This window comes from Ceratotherium simum, chromosome 1 (genome assembly GCF_057802395.1).
Source record: "Ceratotherium simum simum isolate JZ-2026a chromosome 1, ASM5780239v1, whole genome shotgun sequence".
Classification (NCBI taxonomy): Eukaryota; Metazoa; Chordata; class Mammalia; order Perissodactyla; family Rhinocerotidae; genus Ceratotherium; species Ceratotherium simum.
Genome location: NC_141900.1, coordinates 81,536,952 through 81,558,254, shown reverse-complemented (window position 1 = coordinate 81,558,254; position 21,303 = coordinate 81,536,952). Strand labels below are relative to the sequence as shown.

The 21,303-nt window shown below is 38.5% G+C and overlaps 1 long non-coding RNA gene across 1 annotated transcript in view; it reads right to left on the bottom strand.

Annotated features, from left to right (window-relative positions):
• Positions 1 to 2,374: 2,374 nt before the first annotated feature.
• Positions 2,375 to 21,303, bottom strand: part of LOC147918258 (uncharacterized) — a 199,257-nt gene continuing 180,328 nt past the window's right edge. The window contains exon 3 of the long non-coding RNA XR_015552066.1: positions 2,375 to 3,058. This is a non-coding gene — a long non-coding RNA (uncharacterized LOC147918258). The remainder of the gene's footprint in view (positions 3,059 to 21,303) is intronic.

Sequence of the window (21,303 nt, the reverse complement as noted above, 5' to 3'; positions counted from 1 at the left end):
TATTGGTTCTGCTCCCCTGGAGAACTCTGACTAATAGAGTGTCAAAAATTACATGTACCTACAAGTGAAAAGGATGGGTAAAAACATCAAGTGTCTTCCCTTCTAAACATTTTTTTTTCTTTTTAACTCTCTGGCTGGGGCTTTCAAAAACCACAACAATAAGCATTATACAAAGAGATGGAATTTCCCTTTAAATTTGTTTCTTGAGTCATGAACTAACTTTATCTTCTCTTACTATGAAGTGTTCAACTCAACAGTCTAAACAAACTGCATAATTGTAAAGCCATCAATTTTCTAAGAACGATAACAGAAAATTATCTTTTTTTTTTTTTTGGTGAGGAAGATTAGCCCTGAGCTAACATCTACTCATCTTCCTCTATTTTATATGTGGGACCTCTGCCACAGTGTAGCTTGATAAGCGGTGCGTATGTCCGCGCCTGGGATCCAAACCCGTGAACCCCAGGCCGCTGAAGCAGAGTGCACGAACTTAACCACTATGCCACCAGGCCAGCCCCAGAAAATTATCTTTTTATTACAAAGGGAAAGAATCAGTGTTTTTAACCTGTGATTGGGTACCCAAATCACATAGATGTATATGGTTATTCATCCCTCCTGCCTGTCTCTATGCTATTCTCATTCAACTTCTCTTTCTTTGAAGCATATCTCAAGCCTCGCCTTGACCATGATGTTTTCCTATTGGCTACAGCTCATGTTGAACTCCCTTCTCAAACTCCTTTTTCATCTTCCATAATTTTCTAACTGTCTGAGCCACTCAATATAGTGTTTAACCCTGTAGGTTTATTCTTTAAGATGAAAGAGAGGCATTGAGGCTTAAAGAGGATGCTTGAGTGACTTAATCCTCTAGGAATTAATTGAACAAGTGGTGTCATTGTAGGACTGTCTTGACATGAGTACAGCCATGTTCGGCCGCTCCATTGACCTACAGCCACCAGCACAAAAAGAAATATAAAAGCTGCTTTCTGCGTGGTGGGAACTGGCCCTTCTCCCACAGAGATAGTTGCAATGTGTAAAAATTTTAAGGCCCTTCAGGCGCCGCAGCCTGGGGCAGACTGGCCACCTGTGCCGGGCTGGTATGATAAACAATGCATGTACACAACTGCCGGGCTGGGATGATAGCCAGGAGGCTCAGTGCACGTATGCCACTTATAACCATTTGTGCATGGGAACACTGAATGCTTGCTCTGTAAACTCTGTAACTGCTTATATAAACTGCTGGAACCCGAGGGCTGGTGAGAGTCTCACCTGTAGAGGGGATGCCGCGCCCAGGACCTCTGATGATCGGATTCCCACGCAGCTGTGTCCATCGAAAGGACTCTCCCTGGCAGTGGGGCGTGGATGTTGTGAGTAACCAATCTGAGGTGTTCTCTTTTCAGTCAACCTGGTGTTTCTCTTTCCGGTTGATTTGTGTCATTTCTCTTCAGTCGATGTGGATGTTTGCCCTTTCCAGTCGATCTGATGTTTTTCCCTCTTGTTATATGACCTATTCGAATCTGCTGCTGTCTCAGTCGATGTGGATGTTTCCCCTTTCCAATCGAGCTGATGTTTTTCCCTCTTAATATTTGACCTATTCGGATCTGTTTGCTGACTATCGCCTTTGCTATTCTCTATATAATAAAATATACCTTCAGTCCATTTGTTTGGAGTGGAAAGTTCCTTTCCATCTCTGATCGAATTCCCAAACCTCTCATAACAAGGACTTTGAGGACAGTAGGTTTGTTGGGGGTACTGGCATGTCCCCTCTCCCGAAAACTGGAGCACCATGTCTTACAATGTGATGGTACACAAAGCTAAAATCGTTTCCCCAGGCCCACCTCTAAACAGGGTCTTGAACCTTGTACACAGAGTGAGGGACAAAAAAAGCTGTAACATTTAAAGGCCTTGCCTTCTGGAGCAAGGAGATTTTAGAGAGCTGGGAGGATACATCACTGTCAAAATTAGTAGAGTGAGTATGACAGTTTGGTGTCAGTTTCCCAAAGGAGGGTAAAAGTGGTGAACACTTTTAAGGGACTTGATTTTGTCCTTGGCAGAGCTGACTTACAGGGCAATACTCTTCAGAGCTGGGCAATTTTCAGTATGGTGCAGATATAAGGAGCTGCAGTGATCTCTTGAGAATCCTGCAAACAGCCAATGGAGAGCCCTTGACATGATGTGGATGGTGGTGGAGTGGGAGGTCATATGATGGGGTGTAGGAAAGAGAAAGCAGTGATGTGGTCTCTAGCTACAGGCAGCATGGAGCTTCATCCTTTAAGGTAGCAGCAGCATGACTGTAGAATCAGAAGCAGCCAGTAGGGATTTGGGGTGAATGATGGAATTGTATGCACCCAAATTGAGGAACATATGATGTAAACTCAGACAAAAGTGGGATTAGGGTGGTGTTGGTAAAATTTATGGGCTGGTCTCATGCAACATGTGAAGAGCTCTTGGGGAGGTGAAGCAGCCCGAGGAGTCCTGGACTATGGATTTTCCTCATCCCTAGTCTTTTCTGTTCCTAAAAAGACTCCTTCTTTGAGAGGCAAAACTCTTTTAAAGCCTAGCACTACTTTCCAGTTTTGTGATTCCAGATGTTTCTAGGGCAGTATTAGATAAGAAGCAGCAAAACCTTAGTTTATCCAGGGTTTTCTTTTCTTTATTTTAGGAAAATACAGCTTTCCGTCTTTGCTCTCTGACTCTCCTTGAGAAAATCAGGCATAATTACTGAAGAGCTTCTGAAAGAATTCCATCGTCTTGCGTTTAGAGTTCCTTTGGGTGGAATTCAGTAAGAGATATGCAGGAGAAAGCTCACTTTCAAAATGTGCCTTGTTTGCATGGTGTTCGTATAGATCACTTAGTGTCACTTATCCTGGTACACCCAGCTGCTCATTCCACATTAACGAAAAGCCATATCAACATGCAATTCATAGCAACTGGCTTTCTGGTTTCGCTGTTTAAGGATAATTTGTTCTGAAGCGACAAGTACCTCTGACAGTGGTTCTGGCTCTTCATCAGTCTATGATCATGGGGCTCAATATTGTGGCAGGAGTGAAAGCATCGACTCCACCTAAAACAGAGAAATGTGATTAATCTTAAACACATCAAGATGTTAAGTTTTGTCTGGAGACATCATCATACGTCCAATTAACTCCCTGTTTCTCCTCCCCAAAACACACTTGAGATTATGAAATATCCATAAAACTTAGATATTTGAATTGTAGCGTTTAAAAAATAAACTCTAATGCTCATTAAGTTTCTGGAGAAAAAAAAATTTTAAGAAAAGAAAAGGTCTAAAAATTTTTAAAGAACATAAAACATCTGATTCAGTATAACTAGCAAAACATTTCTCAGGTTTAAAAGCTTAAATAGTATTTCTTATAAATGTATAGATCTTTTTATATTCCTTGAGACTGTGACTTGCGTCTTGTTCATATTCCTTTGCCCTATCACTAGCTCTGATGAAGCCAACTGCCGTGATCTGAGCTGCCCTATAGGCTCAAGTGGCAGATAACTGAGGGTGGCCTCCAGCCCACAGCCAGAGAAGAATTGAAGTCCTCAATCCAAGAGTCTGCAATGAACTAAATTCTATCAAAAACCACTGAGAAAATCTGTAAGCATATCCTGCACCAGCAGAACCTTGAGATGACTATAGTCCTGCCTATAACTTGGTGCCTTGCAAGAGACCTTGACCTTGAGGTAGAGGACCCAACGAAATTATGCTCAGACTCCTGACTCACAGAAACCGTAAGATAATAAATGTTATTTTAAGCCTCTACGTTTTGGGGAAATTTGTTACACAGCAATAGATAACACACACACTCCATAAAATGTTCCTAGTGGTTATTAATCTCCTTCATCCCTGAATGATACCATTTATTTTTGGAGTTAATCACAAATTATCTTGCATTGTTTGCTTAGTGTTAATTGGTCATTTTCGAATGGTGTTCTGCAGAACCCTAAGAGATGTGTGTGCATGAATATATGTATGTTTTGTGTAGGTATTGTGGGTGTGTGTTTAGGGGGAAAGTTTAAATGTTGAAGTTAAGTGGGCAGGGCTCTGGGCCCCTTTCCCCTGCCTTAACTAGAACAGTTCCTCTTTTACCTGCTAAATGTATTAGGATATGATATAATGTTTAATTGAGAAAGAAGTGTGCTATTATTAAATGTTAAAAAATTACTGACTTAAATGTTTCATGCATTATGTCTTGTCCACCACACAACTTAGTACAATGTAAGCTTTTTAAAGACCAGGAACTTTTAGACAGTCTGAAATTTTCTTTCAGGTATCCAAATCTAAAGTTTGCAGCCTAGAACTCTTAAATTCCACTTTACAAAATATACTCAACCAAGTAAAATAAAACTAGATAGTCTGTAAATCAGGCAACAGTATTACCACTTTGCAGCTCGAGAATGTGATTAGCATAAACAATAAATTTAGCGAACAAAATTGATCTATGCCTGAATGACCATTTAAACCATAAAATAATGGAATCTTGGAACTGAAAGAGATTATAAAAGTTATCATTACTTAACACACCCACTTGATGCTTTAACCTCCCTATAAGCTCTTTATCAAGTTGCTTGTCTGTTCATAAAAAAACTGTGATTCCAAACTGGAGGCTTAAAAAGCAAGTTCACGACTTGGACTGAGGATATTATTCCTGGAAATCCAGAATTTTGGTGCGGACATCCTCAATAAGAATTCGATAAGCTTAATGTAACTGGTACAGCCACTGCCTCTGGAAGTAAAACATTCTATACCTATAATAAGGTGCAACATAGTACGTTCATTCATTCGTTTACACTTTTATTTATTCTTCTCCACTGCTCATACAACTTTGCAAAAATGTCTTCTACTTTCACCTACTCTTTTCCACTTTCTCATCCTTCCACACATTACTTAACACTGTGCTACCTCTTCCACTTACCCCACTCCACTGAAGTCGCTCTTGCTGAGGTTAACTATGATTTTATATGACAGTAGTTCTTCCTGAAACTCTTGAATACATGTTTCATCATTTAGAAGGCCAAATCATCAAGATGTTGTACTTTACCAGATATTGAAGGTAAGAGGAAATGAGGGCCCAAGATTACTCCTAAATTAGTTTTAATAACCAGGTTTAATAACCTCTTCTACTCTCATCCCAGGGAAATTTCTAGAATGCTTGTTTAGATTTTCCCCTTTCTTAACATCTCTTAGACCTTGTTGTGATAATTTCAGTACTTTGTAGAGAGGGAACTAGAAAAAAGAGAGAGAAAGTTTCCGAAGAGAGAGGAAAATTAGTAGAAGCATAAGGAAAAAGAGAGCAGAAATAAAACAAAGGGTTTTCAATTGAGAGTTGAAGGCGGGGAGTGACGAGAGAAAGGTCTGGGCACAGCTGTGGTACGTAAAAGATCTGATTAGCAGTTGGAACAATGAAAGGAATGTTAAGAGGTGTGTGTTATCAATTGGACCTTCTTTAATATTCTAAAAGAAGCACCAAAGAAGATTGAAAGATGAGACTTACAAATTGCTTTTATCAAGTGCACTATATACTCTTTTCATGTCACCTAGGCTGAAACTTGTAGGATCCCAAGACTAATTCAGGTAACATGTTATCAGTATCCTTATACCAGGGTAAGATGTGCCCCTTTCCTTGGCACTATGCTTTGAGATGTTCATACTCTTGCCTCATCCATACTCTGGCACATCCAATCTCATAGGCCAAGAAGGCTGTCGGGCTAAGGTAATAGGTGATGCAGAGCTATAACTCCCAAGCTCCTAGTACACTGAACCCTGTAACACTCTGTCCAAATGTCATCCCATAAAGTTCTAGAGCCTGGATGGTTATCTTCAGTGGTACTACCTTCCAGAGAGTGATCTTGACAGCTTGTATGGCACAAGGAGTGACAAGAGGCAACAGTGTGCAGGAGAGAAGTAAAAGGGGCTTGATGATGGGGCTCTGGGTACCTGCACACATGCAAAGCCCCTTGTAAGTGAGATGGAACCAGGGATGGAAAGAGAAAGGAGGCTGTGCCTGGAACTGAGAAGCCAAGAACCAGGGACCAGGAGATGGATCTTCTCTTTTTGCCACTCTGGAATGGGACTCTAAGAAATCCAAGAATTTTAAATTCAAATCTAGGTTGTTATGAAAGTTAGAAGATAGCCCATATTTTATTTGACAGTTCGTCAACTTGGTTTCTAACTTTTAAATATTTAATATTATTCATCTTTAAAAAATATAAAAAATATTTAATAACTATTTAGGCTTCCATTTCAACTTTTTCCCTAGGCCCTGCAAATGCTAGAGATAGGCTTTCATGTTATTATTATATTTTGAATGACGTGAGGGAGGTGAACAAGATGGGAAAGACATTTGAGGTAGAGTTTTATATATATGGAGGTATGAAACAGCCTACCATATTTGTCTAGTCTTACAATCTCTGCCTTTTAATGGATTATTTAATCTACTTATACTTAATGTAATTATTGATATAGTTGAATTCATATCTACCATTTTACTTTTTGTTTTCTATATATCTTTTATGTTTTTTATGCCTCTATTTTTCCTTTACTTTCTTTGCATTAAGTGAATATTTTCTAATGTATCATTTAAATTTCTTAAATGATTTTTGTACTATTTTTCTGAGGTTTTATTTCTGTTGTTTGGGTTTTTTTTTAAGTGATTGCTCTAGTGTTTACCATATACATCTTACTTATCAGAATCAGCTTCAGATTGATACTAGCTTAATTGCAGTAACATATAGAAACATTTCTCATATGCCCTATTCCTTCTTCCTCCTTTTTGTAGCATTATGGTTATACATATTACATCAATTAATGTTACAGACCCCATTCATTGTTCTAATTATTACATTTCCATTTGTAGTCATTTCTTAGCGCATTACAGCTTTACTCCTACCCACCTCCTTTGTGCAACTACTGGCAAATATATTACAATTCTATATGGCATAGGCCCAACCATATATTATATATATATATTATTTTATATAATTGCTTTTTAGATCAGTTGAGAGAAGAAAGGAGAAAAATATCCATTTATGCTGTCTTTTATAATTACAATTACCTTTACCGTATTCTTTGTTTCTTTGTGAGTGGATTCAGATTACCATTTGGAGTCACTTGCTTTTAGCCTAAAGAACTTCCTTTAGGGTTCCTTATAAGACAGGTCTGCCAGCAACAAATTCCTTCTGTTTTGTTTAACTGGGAATGTCTTTGTTTAGCCTTCCTTTTTTTAAAGATAGCCTTGCTGGATATAGGATTCTTGGTTAACAGTTTTGATGGGATTTTTTGAACACTCTGAGTATGTTACCCCACTGCCTTCAGACGTCCATTATTTCTGCTGGGAAATTAGCTGTTAATCATATTGGGGTTCTCTTATAAGTGACAAGTCATTTTTCTTTTGCTGCTTTCAAGATTTTCTCTCCATCTTCGACTTTCAGCATTTTTACTGTGATGTGTCTGTTCATAGACCCTATCTGAAGTTTGTTTATCCTACTTGGAGTTTATTGAACTTCTTGGATGTGTAGGTTAATGTTTTTCAATAAATTTAGGGAATTTTCAGCCATTATTTCTTAGAATAATTTCTCTGTCCCTTCTTTCTCTCTGAGGGACATTCCCACTTTAGGAGCTGAGTCCTTGGTGGAAGGGCAGGGGTAACAGGAGCCTGGTGTCTTCTCACCTTGCATCTCCTCATGGGCCACGGCAACAGTGACAGATACCCCAATATCGTCAGCAGGTCTTTGCCCCAGGTAGAGCCATCGTTCCAGGAGCGGTGGCTTGGCAGAAGGGAGCCACCACCTCACAAACAGACTCATCTGCAGCTTAATCTCAGTAACAGGTAGCTGTGAGTGGGATGAGAAATGATGATGTCCTGTTCCTCCTAAGAAGAAAGCCCTTTGACTGGGGCTGGAGTGAGAGACAGCCCTTTGTTCTTGGCCGCACAAGTCTGGAGTGGAGTGTCTGCCTCAGCAAGCTGAGAGGAGGGGGAAGGGAGCAGTCTTGGCTCGAATACCACAGACTCATGCTTTTCTTACTGAATTTTCATAAATAAATGTTTCTTCATTTGCTTTTTGCCCTTAGGACCATTTTCAGAGGCTTTAAAATGGTCAATTTTTAAAAATTTTTCACCATTTTCACTGGAGAGCAGGTCTACAGAGCTCCTCATGCTGTCATACCAGAACAGCCTGCATATTTGGCCAGTTAGGTGATCTGCAAGCTGTCTGGTGCTGCTGGATCATTCCAGGCACGTGAGTTATTGTGGGAGATGAGTCCAGAAATGCAAAAGGCAGACATGGAATTTATTCTTATAGTAATAAATAGCTACTGAGGAGTTTTAAGCAGAAGAGAGGTAGGAGCAAATTTGCATTATAGAGCAATTTAAAAAAAGCATTAAAGAAGCTGATGTGAATTTTCGGTGTGCTTTAGCATCTATTTGTGTCTCTCTATCTCTGCACTGAGTTTCACTGATGTACTAGATCATGATTTAATATGAGAGAAGGAAAAGAATAGAGAAGAGAGGCAAGCAATATCTTTGCTGCATTACATATTAATGCTCTTACTTGAATATTACACACTTTGGGAAAGATGGAAAATAAATGACAAAAAAAGAAGGAGAAAACCCAGTTGGCCAGCCTGATCTGGGAAATGCTGTGTAATATGTCTGTCTTGGATATTCACAGTGCATATTAGCATTTAAAAGACCCTCAGAAGTACTGAAACAAAGAAATTTGTTTAACTTTGTTTATCCATAGTGCTTAAATTTATTTACCATTAGGGCCTTTTTTCATGTCTTGGCTATAAACTACCCTTAATACAGCTCTGTGATGAAACAGTTTGGAAAATTGAAAATATTGAAAGATTTTTAAGGGTGAGTGACAAGTTTCTAACTCATAAAATAGTCATAAAATGAAATAACTCATAAAAATGGAATGGATCAATATGCCTAACTTTAATTCTAAGGGAAACAGTTGTACCCATGGGGAAAATAAAAAAGCAATATACCTTTTGAGCTGTCTAAGAAAAAAGCAAAGAAGGAGACTACTTTGGATATTTATTTGAAAATCTTTAACAGTGTTAAGTTTTCAGTGTTTGGTGATTAATTTAATTTTTAAATACGGTCCAGAATTATTCAGTGACTGAAGAGTGAGGTAGGTGTTTAAGTAGGATCATTTTACATTAAAAAATACAATGTGACTATGAAGTAATTGGGTAGATTTTATATGTCACAAAAGTTAATCCTGAACTTGTTTCCAAAGGAGTGACTTTTTTAAAAGCCTTTGCAAAATATCAACATCATTAGTATTAGCACATTCTCTTTTAAAGCAACTATTCTGAAGGGCAACATGTACATTTTGCTTATTTGAAAATTAATCCAGGAGATTTCTGAATCAAAAAAAGAATAAATGTAGACAAAAATACTCTTTACATCCTATACCCAGGGACAACTCACAGAGTATAAAAAATAAAGAAAAAATCCTGTAAATAAGATGTACATGTCTGTTGCTACTACTCCAAACCTCATGCTGAAAAGCACATCTAACCAAGAAGATGAAGCCAGAACCTGAAAACCAACACATGCAACTTAGTCTTCAAGAAAGCCCAAGATAAGGACCTCTAGCTATCCACTGAGCAGAATGCTGAGGTGTAGAGTTATAAGGCAGCATGAGTGTAGCAGGAAATGTCACTGAAGATTCCAGTGTGATAGCACAGAGCATCAGGGAAGCTGAGGCTGAAGCAAAACTCATGACCACATGTCATTCCTATTGTCTATCACCCAGTCCCCTGGTGAAGGGACTGTTGAATAAAAGCACAGTGAAGGAGAGGTGATGGGAGATATTGTGACTTGAACAGTTTTGGTGTAAGCTACAGCTCTTGAATGCCAAAAACTAAAGAAAAAGCTATCTACCCAGCAACAACAACAACAAAATAGCAGAGTTTATGTGCTTATTCTAAGAAGAAGCTGCACAGTGACCCAGATTACCCTTCTCTCTTCCACCCCAAAACCATTTTAGCAGCCAGTAGGTACGTAAAATGAGTAATATTTTTATTATGATAAAAATAAGCCTAACTCTACTTCAAAGCTGGTAGCATGCTTAATAGTCAAATATTTGAAATAAACCTATTAAAAACAGAAACTATAGGGGCTAGCCTGGTGGCATAGTGGTTAAGTGTGTGCATTCCACTTCAGCAGCCTGAGGTTCACAAGTTTGAATCCTGGGCACGCACCGATGCACCACTTGTCAAGCCATGCTGTGGCGGTGTCCTGTATAAAGTAGAGGAAGATGGGCATGGATGTTAGCCCTGGGCCAATCTTCCTCTGAAAAAAGGAAGATTGGCATTGGATGTTAGCTCAGGGCTAATCTTCCTCTCACACACACACACACACACAAACACACACATAAAAACAGAAACCATGGCCATTATCTCTACTGTTATTTAATATTTTTCTTGGAAGTAATAGCACAATTAGAAAAGATAAAGTATTTATAGATGTAGAAATTGAAAGGAAGAAAGTAAGATTGTTTTCCGGGAAAACTCAAAAGAAGCAACTGAAAAGCTATTAGAAATGATAAGAGAATTCAGTCAGGTGGGTAGGTTAAAAATTAACATGCAGAGAGGCTAGCCCCAATGGCCTAGTGGTCGAGTTCAGCATGCTCTGCTTCAGTGGTTCGGGTTTGGTTCCTGGGCACAGACCTACACCACTCATCTGTAGGTGGCCATGCTGTGGTGGCGACTCATATACAAAACAGAGGAAGATTGGTAGCAGATGTTACCTCAGGGCAAATCTTCCTCAGCAAAAAAAAGAAAAAAAAGTTAAAAATTAACATGTGTATATCAATACCCTTCATATGTGCAAACAACAAGAAATTAGAAAATATATTGGAAGAAAATATGCCATTATAATAGCTTCCAAAAAAGATGAATTGCCTAGGAATAAACATAATAAGAAATATATAAGCTCAATATGAATAAAACTTTAAAATGCTATACAAGGACATGAAAAGAAGACTTGAATAATTGGAGAGACCTATCATGCTATTGGAAAACAGCACTCAAGATCACAAAGATGTCAGTTTCCCTAAAGTAAATAAAAAGTGTAATAAAATCCCATTAACAATATCAATAAGATTTTTAAACTATTTATAAGTTAATTCTAAATTTAATGTGAGCAATAAAACTAAAAGAGAACCCAAGAACATTCTGAGACTGGAGAATGTGGTGAGGGGGATAGCCTCATCATATATCAAAACATGATAAAGCTAATCAAAACGGTGTGATAATGGCACATAAATATACAGACAGAAGTGAAGTTGAAGAGATAGCTACAAGAATAGAAAGACAAACCACAGACTGGGAAAAAATATGTGCAAAGCATATATCTGATAAAGGACTAGTATACAGAATATATAAAGAGATCTCAAAAAGCTACAATAAGAAAAACACAACCCAGTAAAAAATAAATGGACAAAAAATTTGAATAGATATTTCACCAAAGAAGGTAGACAGATGGCAAATAAGTGCATAAAGAGATACATAATATTAATAGTCATTAGGGAAATGCAAATAAAACTACAATAAGATACTGTTAGACCTTTACAGGAATGGCTAAAATTCAAGTCTGACCATAACAAGTGTTAGCAAAGATGTGAAAAAACTGCAAGTTCATACACTACTGGTAGGAATGTTAAATGATATAACTGTTTTGGAAAACAGTTTGGCAATTTTTTAAAAAGTTAAACATACACCTCCCACATGCATTCAACTCCTAAATATTTACTCAAGAGAAATGAAAGCATATGTCCATACAAGCACTTGTATATGAATGTTCTTGACAGGTTTATTTGAAATAGCCAAAAACTGGAGACAGCACAAAATTCCATCAACAGGTGAATGGACAAACAAAGTGTGGTGTGTCTGTACAATGGAACACAACTCAGAAATAAAAAGAAATGAACTTTCTACAAAACACCTGACCGATATTCTTAAAAATTGTAAAGGTCATAAAAATCAAAAAGCTAAGAATTGTCAGATATCAGAGGAGACTAAGGAGGTGTGAAGACTATATGCATTGTGGTTACCTAGATTGGATTCTAGTGCATAGAAAAATTAGCGGGAAAATGGTGAATTCCAAATAAAGTCTATAGTTTAGTTATTAGTTGTGTAAGAATATTAATTTCTTAGTTTTGACTAATGTACCACAGTTATATAGGATGTTAACATCCAGGGAAGAGGAGTAAAGGGTATTCAGGAGATTGCCATACTGTCTTTGCAACTTCTCTAGAAATCTAAAACTATTACAAAATAAAAATGTTCTTCTAAAGGAACGAACTGTCGATACACGTTACATCGTGGATAAATCTCAAAATTATTATGCAGAGTGAAAGAAGCCAAACAGAAACTAATACATATTATATGATTACACTTATAGAAGACAAGAAAATGCAAACTAACGTATAGTGACAGAAAAGAGATCAATGGTCGCCTGGGGGTTGGGGGAGGGAAGCAGGACGCGGCAGAAGGGGGGAATTACAAAGAAATAAGAAGAAACTTTGCAGAACGATGGCTATATTCATTATCTTGATTGTGCTGATGGTTTCATGAGTGTGTGTATATGCCAAATCTTATCAAATTTCACATTTTAAATATGTACATTTTATTATGCCAACCATACCTCAATAAAGCTGTTTTAACAATAGTTTATTAAAATATTTCTTTGCAATTAAAGAAAATTATAGACGACACAATGAAAATTAAGCAAGCAGAGCTAAGGAAACAAATTTAAAAGAATAATACAAGTATTATAGAAAAGAAACCCACATTAGAAACAACAAAAGAAAAGTAAATGAATAGGACTGAAAATTCCCAGGCTAAAGATAAAATCCATCTTAACACATTGAATGGAACATTTACATAGAAAAAAATAGAAGCTCCTACATAAACTTTCTTTTCTTTTCCAGCTTTATTGAGGTATAATTGACAAATAGGAATTGTATATATTTAAAGTGTACAACTTGATGTTTTGATATGTGTATACATATCATTGTGAAATGATCACCACAGTCAAGCTGATTAACATTTCCATCACCTCATATAGTTATCATTTTCTTTCTTTTTTTGTGTGATGAAAATGTTACCGGATACATATCCAGGTTCTTTATCTGCCACACAAGAGGGGCCAAATAAAACCGGAATGCCAGGTTATGCCAAGGAAAGAGTTTTTACTTCAGGTGACATCAGCGGGGAGACAAGAGCTCTCAAATTTGTCCCCTCTCCCTGAACGATGGGAGGCAAAGGGGTTTTAAAGATGGTGAGGAATGTAGCTGCTTGTAGGGAGGGGGAGCCTGTGGCCTTGCTGGTCATTGCTTTCCCACCAGCCTGCGTTTTGCCTTGTGAGGCTGCTGGCAGAGAGGAGGATGGGGAGATAAGGGAATCTGCAGGTGTCCTTGGTTGTCTGTCTCTGTGGTGGATGGTGGATTCTGGCACCAGGAAGCCAAGGAGTTGAGGTCTAAGAAGCTTTAGCTTCTTGATATTCTCTGGATATCAATTTCCCTGTAACAAACCTCAAGAACTGGTAATTAGCAACTTTGGAGAAGCAGGGAAAGAGGATGAATGATTTTGGTTTTAACCCCGTATATTCTGGGTTTAATGTAGGGGAACTGATATCAGGGCCAGTATCAAAAACACATAAGAAAGACCCTCTTAGCAAATTTCAAGTATACGATACAGTATTGTTAACTATAGCCACCATGCTGTACATTAAATCTCCAGAACTTATTCCCCTCACATAACTGAAACTTTGTCTCCTTTGACCAACATCTCCAGGTTTTTCTCTCCTCCTGTTTCTTACCTGGTCTACTGGATCTTCCAAGACTTTATTCAAGAGATTGTCCCCAGACAAGGAAAAAAAGAAAACAAACAAAAAACAAGGCCAAAGATACCTGTGAAAGTATGTTGTCAGAAGACTAAGTTCAAGGAAGGAATTGAAATGATACTTCAACCAAATACTTCACAGGGAGATGGAGCACATTATCAAATACCAAGACATGCTTTTTGATTCCTGTGCATTTAAAGAAACTAATTGTGGTGACACTCAATTGTTTCATCACCATTTCATCTTGAAATTGGTTTCAAGATCCTAACTTCAGTCTTCAAATCCTAATAGGGCACAACATTCCAGACAACAGTTGTGCAGAACATCAAAAGCCCAGCTTTTGATGGTTCTAGTCTTTCTAAAATGGTCCTTTCTGCCAACAGAAAATGTCCTGAAGAGAGAACAATGCACTGAGTCCTAACACACTCTTAGAAAGGTAAGAATTTTTCTAGGAGATTGGTGGAAACTCCATCAGAAAAATGGTAGAATACTTTTGAAGAAATCACACTGTTGTTGCCACCATGCAGAGCCAGCATGGATTCTCCCCTCAAAATTTTGTTTGGATATCAAGACTGATGACCTCACATATGGACCAAGAGGGCATGAAAAGGTTTATTATTCACATAAGGAAGCTGTGTTGGGAGAGTAGAACAGGATCCAGAGCAGTCCTAAAATGGCTTGAGAGAGCAAGGAGGGGCAGCTGGCTTGGAGTTTTACCATGGTTGGAGGAGCAGTGGGGTGAGGGTTCCCTTGTGTGGGCCAGAGTTTGGGAGGTTGAATTTCCTGCTAGTGCCAAAGTAGGGAACACCAGGCTTTCTTATCAGCTTGCCTAGACATGGGGGCAGAGGGGAATGGGGAATGGTGGGGCTTGAAATCTGTCAGCAGTCAAACATCAAAATTGGAGTCACATTCTTTATTACATATACAAACAAAGATTGACAAAAACAGCAACATGGTATCTTTTTTTCCAGCTGCCTAGAGGTCACCATTCACTGGATATCTCGCACATATTTCAAACCAAGTTACAGTCTTGAGCCACTTAATGACGTTTCGGTCAATGACAGACTGCATGTACGATGGTGGTCTCATAAGATTAGTACCATATAGTCAGGTGTGTAGTAGGCTATACCTTCTAGGTTTGTGTAAGCACACTCTGTGATGTTCGCACAATGACAAAATCGCCTAACGACACATTTCTCAAAATGTATCCGTGTCGTTGAGCGATGCATGACTGTGTTTGGTTCTTTTCCCTCAGACCCGTTACTCCTCCTATATTCACAATGTTATGTAACAATCCACCCAATTACCCAAATCAGTAACCTGAGAGAAGGCCCAATCCTAAGGTCTGTGGGGCCCAGGATAAAATTACAAGTGGAAGCTCCCAGCCTGAGGCTCACTCTTCTCTCCTCCAGCTCCCTTCTCCCCTAATGATAATGGGTCTTGTGCACATATCCCTGAATACCCTAGCCCTCCTGTTCAGTTTCTATTCACCCACCCCCAAACAGCAGATCCTTATGCATCTCTCAGACCTAAAGATAGAGTGGTCTGATTTGCCCTGTGAGGGTGGATCCTGGCAAGGGGCCTACTCAGGCCCTGGCAGTAGCACTGGAGTAGTGTGGACAGAGAATTCTGTGGTTCCAGGTATTCAGCATGCTTTGGAAGGGAAAGTGTGAGTTCTGTATGAGTTTGTCCTTTAGCTTTGCAGATTTCGCAACTCATGGGGAAGGGCACAAACAGAGAAGGGTCAGAGCAGGGCTCTCTAAAGCTTGAGGTTAGAGCAGGGATCTCGGTTGCCTGGGTCTAAGGGTGGTACCATCTTAGGTTGTCTTCAGCTCTACCTTTCCTGTCTCTAACCATATCAAATTGAATATTAGGCCCTATAAATTCCTCCTCAAAAACTATTTCTCAGGTTTGTTGCATTCTTTCCATATGCCTTTGTCCAACTTTAGTTCAGGATCCCATCATCCTCATTATAAATATTTCCATATCCTTCTAATTGACTCCTCCTAACCATCCTCCAGACTGCCAATGCAGTAACTTCCTGAAATGTAAATCTGATTGTGTTTCCCTGCTTAGTGCCTGTGGCGAGTCACTATGATCTATAGGACAAAGTCCGAACTCTGGACAATGCTGTTTGTAGGGTGGCTTTCACCAACTTACACCCTTGCTTCTCTCATCTACACACTAACCTCAACAATACTGAACAATCCACAGTTACACTGATAAACTCGATTGATTCCTGCCGTTTTTTGTGTGTGTGTGTGAGGAGGACCAGCCCTAAGCTAACATCTGATGCCAATCTTCCCCTTTTCTCCTTGAGGAAGATGGGCCCTGAGCTAACATCCATGCCCATCTTCCTCTACTTTATATGGGACGCCACCACAGCATGGCTTAACAAGCGATGCATCCGTGCGCGCCCGGGATCCGAACCTGCGAACCCCAGGCTGCCGCAGCCGAGTGCGCGCACTTAACCGCTTGCCCCACCGGGCTGGCCCCTAATTCCTGCCTTTTTGCTTGCTCTCTCATGCTGCTGCCTCTGCCTAGAACTGCTCCAATACTTCGTCTATGCCCACCTCCATCCCCCAAAGTACTACTGTTCCTTCTAAACACATGAGAAGGGCCCCCTTTCCTGAGAAGCCTTCCTCGTTTTCTAGAGTCAGCAGCTCCTTCTTCACTGCTACTTCAGGAGGCAATATATGATGGGGTTTGAAGTCAGTCAGAACTGGACTGGAATCGGGTTTCCATCAGTTATTGTGTAACTTGGGTAAGAAAACTAAATTTTTCATGTCTCTTAAATGTGAGAAAACGTATCTACTTAGGATTTCTGTGACTACTCAAGGAGATGTTATATGTGAAGCATAGTACGTGGCACATGGTGGGTCCTTAAGGGATAGTAGCTATTGTATTAATTAATTGAAAGTATATATATATATATATATATATAAAAACTTGTCTCTATTGTTGCATTCTATCTTAATGTTTTATTTTACACAATCCATAGTAGCTCGACAGTGAGTTCTCTTCATATACATGTCCGGTAAGTATTTGTGGCATGAATTGCTCTGCTGTAACTGGAAATTGGATTCAAATGGTCAGCATGCGGTCCCACAGTCCCTTTCTTACTGTTTTTACATTGTTTTTTGTTTGTATCTGCAGCTGCTGCCTTCAGGGCCTCTTTCTATTTATGGTCTTGTCTCTTCAGCACTGATGTATCTTGATAAAGATGAAAGCCTAAATGTGAATTTTTTTTTCTTTTTGTGAGGAAGATCAGCCCTGAGCTAACATCCGTGCCAATCCTCCTCTTTTTGCTAAGGAAGACCGGCCCTGAGCTAACATCTATTGCCAATCCTCCTCCTTTTTTTTTTTTCCCTCCCAAAGCCCCAGTAGATAGTTGTATGTCATAGTTGCACATCCTTCTAGTTGCTGTATGTGGGACACGGCCTCAGCACGGCCGGACAAGTGGTGCGTCGGTGCGCGCCCAGGATCTGAACCTGGGCCGCCAGTAGCGGAGTGCGTGCACTCAACCACTAAGCCACAAGGCCGGCCCCTAAATGTGAATTTTTATTACATGCCCTTTAAAGAATTCTCTTCAGAATTTCTCATGTGTAGCCTTTTGAAGAATGTGATGATTTTTAGACCCAGGCTGAAAGTCACTTCTGCTTCCCAAAGGACCAACTCAGTCTGAAAATTTTTTTGAAAGATCCATTTTTTATACGTTATTTCAGAGTAAGTGAGACTATGGTTACCAAGAACCTGAATATGATATTTAAGTACTGAAAGAGCCATAACCCCAATCAACTGTCCCCAAAATCAGTACTCACTATGTGCAAAAATAAGTACTTAGTATTGCCTGTTAGGAAATAGGTCCCAGAACTCAATGACGTACATGAAACAATCAGAGAACAACTAAGCAATAGTTTGTGAGTCTCTGTCTTTACTTGCAAACCACTTGCAAGGAAGGAGGAAATCAAAATGAACTTGACTAGTGGGGGAAGATTCATCAAAGATGTAGAAGTAGCCTGATATTTGAACTAGTCCCAAAATGAGTCATGTTGTTTATACAGCAGAAAGGAAAGCAGGGTATTTCCAGATGGTCAACAATGTGAATCAACGAATGGAGAGAAAGCTGAGTGTGGCTTGTACAGAGGAAGGGAGTAGGATGCTTGACTTGGATAGGTGTGCATTCATGTGTGTGAGCATGGTGGCCTGGGGCTGGGAGTGAGTTGAGTTGATAGATAGGATGGAAACAAGGAATAAATGGCCTTGAAAATCAGACAGCAGAATGTGAGTCTATGGATGAAGTAATATAGTTACTAAAAGCTCAAGCAAGGCAGGCTGAAAAGCATGCTTCAGAAGATCCATCTTGCCGTCTAATGAATTAAATGTAGGCGAGGTTTCAAGCTGTTGGAAGGATAGGCTAAAGCCGAAAGGCACTTCCAAGGGGTGTATAGGAGAGGGAAATAGCAAAGAGGAATTTGAGGTCTCTAGCCTGTGAAAAAAGATGTTTCTATTGACAAAGCGAATGATTAAGATGGCAAGTTAAGGTTGATTGGTTGTTCTGGTTTGGTTTTGTTGTTTTTTTGGAAAGGAGAACATACGAATTCAGTTTTAGATAACAAACGTTGGAATGACAATAAAATAATGAGTAGAAAATCCCAGAGAATGGTAATAAGAAATACAATTAAGGATAGAAGTAAAATGTCATATCTGGAGATTCAATTTTGAGTGGATGGTGAGATGCCATACGTAACTCCATAAAAATGAATGAAAGATAAGAGAGCTGCTGTTCATTTTGAAACAGAACAATTGAAACATCAAGTTCTGTAAACTGACCCTATGGTTGGTTCCTGTCCTCAAACCACCATTAGTAGATAATTGTGTACAGAGGAATATGCTCTAAAAGTGACAAGTATTTAATGCAGATGAATGAGTGCTGAGTTCGGTGGGGATGCATTTCCTAATTTTTATCTCTCTAAAAATATTATGGAAGAGGTGGGCTCTCATAACCCAAGAAATGCAACTGGTAAGAAAACATTCAAGAAGATCCCACCACACAATGGAGTCAAAATCAAGTTTAATACTATGATTACTCTCCAGAAAAGGGCTTGAAACAGCAGTATGCAACCAAAAGTCTAATCAATCTCCAAGGAAATATCTTAAATATATCCTAACACTTTAGCATAAAACATTCTCAAAATAAAGGCTTATTTCCAAATGCTTTTTAATATCTCAAAAGCTGAAGGCAAAAATCAGAAAATCCTGCAAAAGTGCCTTTGATGGCCTTAATGAAATGCAAAACATGTGCATTTGTATATTACTAACTACCACAAGTGTTCAACAACTTTTTTTTCTCTTAATAAAATAGGCTTAAAGCATGCCTTTTGGATTCATACTAACATTTATGGACTTTAATATTTGGGAGAGAAAAAAATATCCGTGGCATAAAGACAATTTATCTTTTTAAACTTTTCACTAATTGAGAAGAGCTTAGTTTGGAAAAGGTTGTTAGTTATTCACGTTATGCCAACTTTTTAGAAAATAATAAATGTCAGCCACTTATTTTATTAAGTGTAAGACCTCCAACTTCAGATGCCATGGTCATTCTACAATATCCCATCTGTCTCTGAGTATCTATTTCATTCCTCTCTCCTGATTTCCACCCTTCAAGGCTTAGCAAGAACCCCTACTAGTCCATGAAGCTTTTCCTAAACACCTGTATATTTGTGTCACATTATCTCTCCCTCCTTTAAACCTATACAACTTACCATTTAATTTTCTTGTATTATCATTTAACATGTCATATATGTATATACATTATGAACACACATATATGCATTTATGTTTGCATATATACATACACACATACACATAGGAAATACATATGTAGTATATATATACTATATGTATATATAGTGTGTAATATATAGTATATATATAGTATGTAGTATATATGGTATATATAATGTATATATGACTTTTATATGTGATATATACTTATATATATGACACATATATGGTGTCAAATATACATATATATGACATTATATACATGTATAGTGTCATATATATACTTATACATGTATAATGTACTTATATATTAAGTATATATATTATATACTTATATATTATACTTATATATTAAGTATATAATATATATACTTGTATATTATACTTATATATTAAGTATATAATATATACTTAATATATACATATATACACACACACACTTATACATAAACTTATAGAGAGAGAAAGTTACCATTTATTGAGGGGTTACTATGTGCCAGGAACTAACACACATATAGTGTTATTCAGTCCTCTCCATAACCCTATAAATTGGTTATTAATATTATTTCCACTTATGTTAGAAGCAACTGAGATTTAAAGAAGCTAAGTAAGTTTCATGCAATTTCATAACTAGTGCTGAATAGTGCAGCTGGAATTAGAAATTCAAACACAGGATGTCCCTGTCAGACAGGCGGCATAAAATCATCTGTTGATTCATATCTTGGACATTTACCTACACTGCCCAGAGTGGAACAAATGGTATGGAAGATAAAAGATGTTTCATAAGGTATGGCAGAAGAGGAACAATCTAGGAATTGTGTGTGCTATGGACAATCAAAGGGCCACAGTTTTGTGGCAAAGAGTGGCAGCTTATAGTGGCCCGCTATTTTTCTCTACGGTGATAGTATCTTCGTTGTCAACCCTCGCAGGGAGGCCACAGGGCCTTCCTACCCACCCACTGTCTCCTGTCCTTAACGGTTGAAAAACCGCTCAGTGTATGTAAGTCAAGAATTACAAACTTTTGGCCTCGCAGACCAATTAAATATAGTGATGTCAATTTTTTTTTCCAACTAAACATGATTGAAGAAAAACCCTACCATATGTACAGTAGCATGATTATTTTGTAAAGCAACAGATATTTTAATATCAGAAAAATAGCAAGAGGTTCATCTCAGGAAACAAAGACTATATTTCAAACTGAGAGAATTGTAAATCCTTTCATTTTTTTCTGTATTATAAAATTTTCATTCAGCCTTGGACTGATAAAAACTCTGCTGTGAATTAGCACCACTCTTCAGACAGTTTTAGGGAAGCACCACTCTAAGCGATGTGGATTCAGGTAGTAGCAGGCCCGGAATAATGCTCCCCATGTTATCTGTGAATTCTACATGTTACTTCTTACAGAGGAGTGCTTGGAAATATAATGTCTCCACTCACAACAGAATATCTCCATTGGTAGCCATTTCAAGCAGTCCATCAGGGATCATATTTTGTTTTATTAATTCAATCAACAAATGCATGTTCCAGTCATTGTACTTTAGACCAAAGGCCTTTTTAGTGTTCTTGTGCATTTCTGCCTGTAGAGAAGGCCATTCCTGCCAAAAGAACCCCTGGGGGCCACTTACGGCCATCACCTGGCTCAGTTTATGTT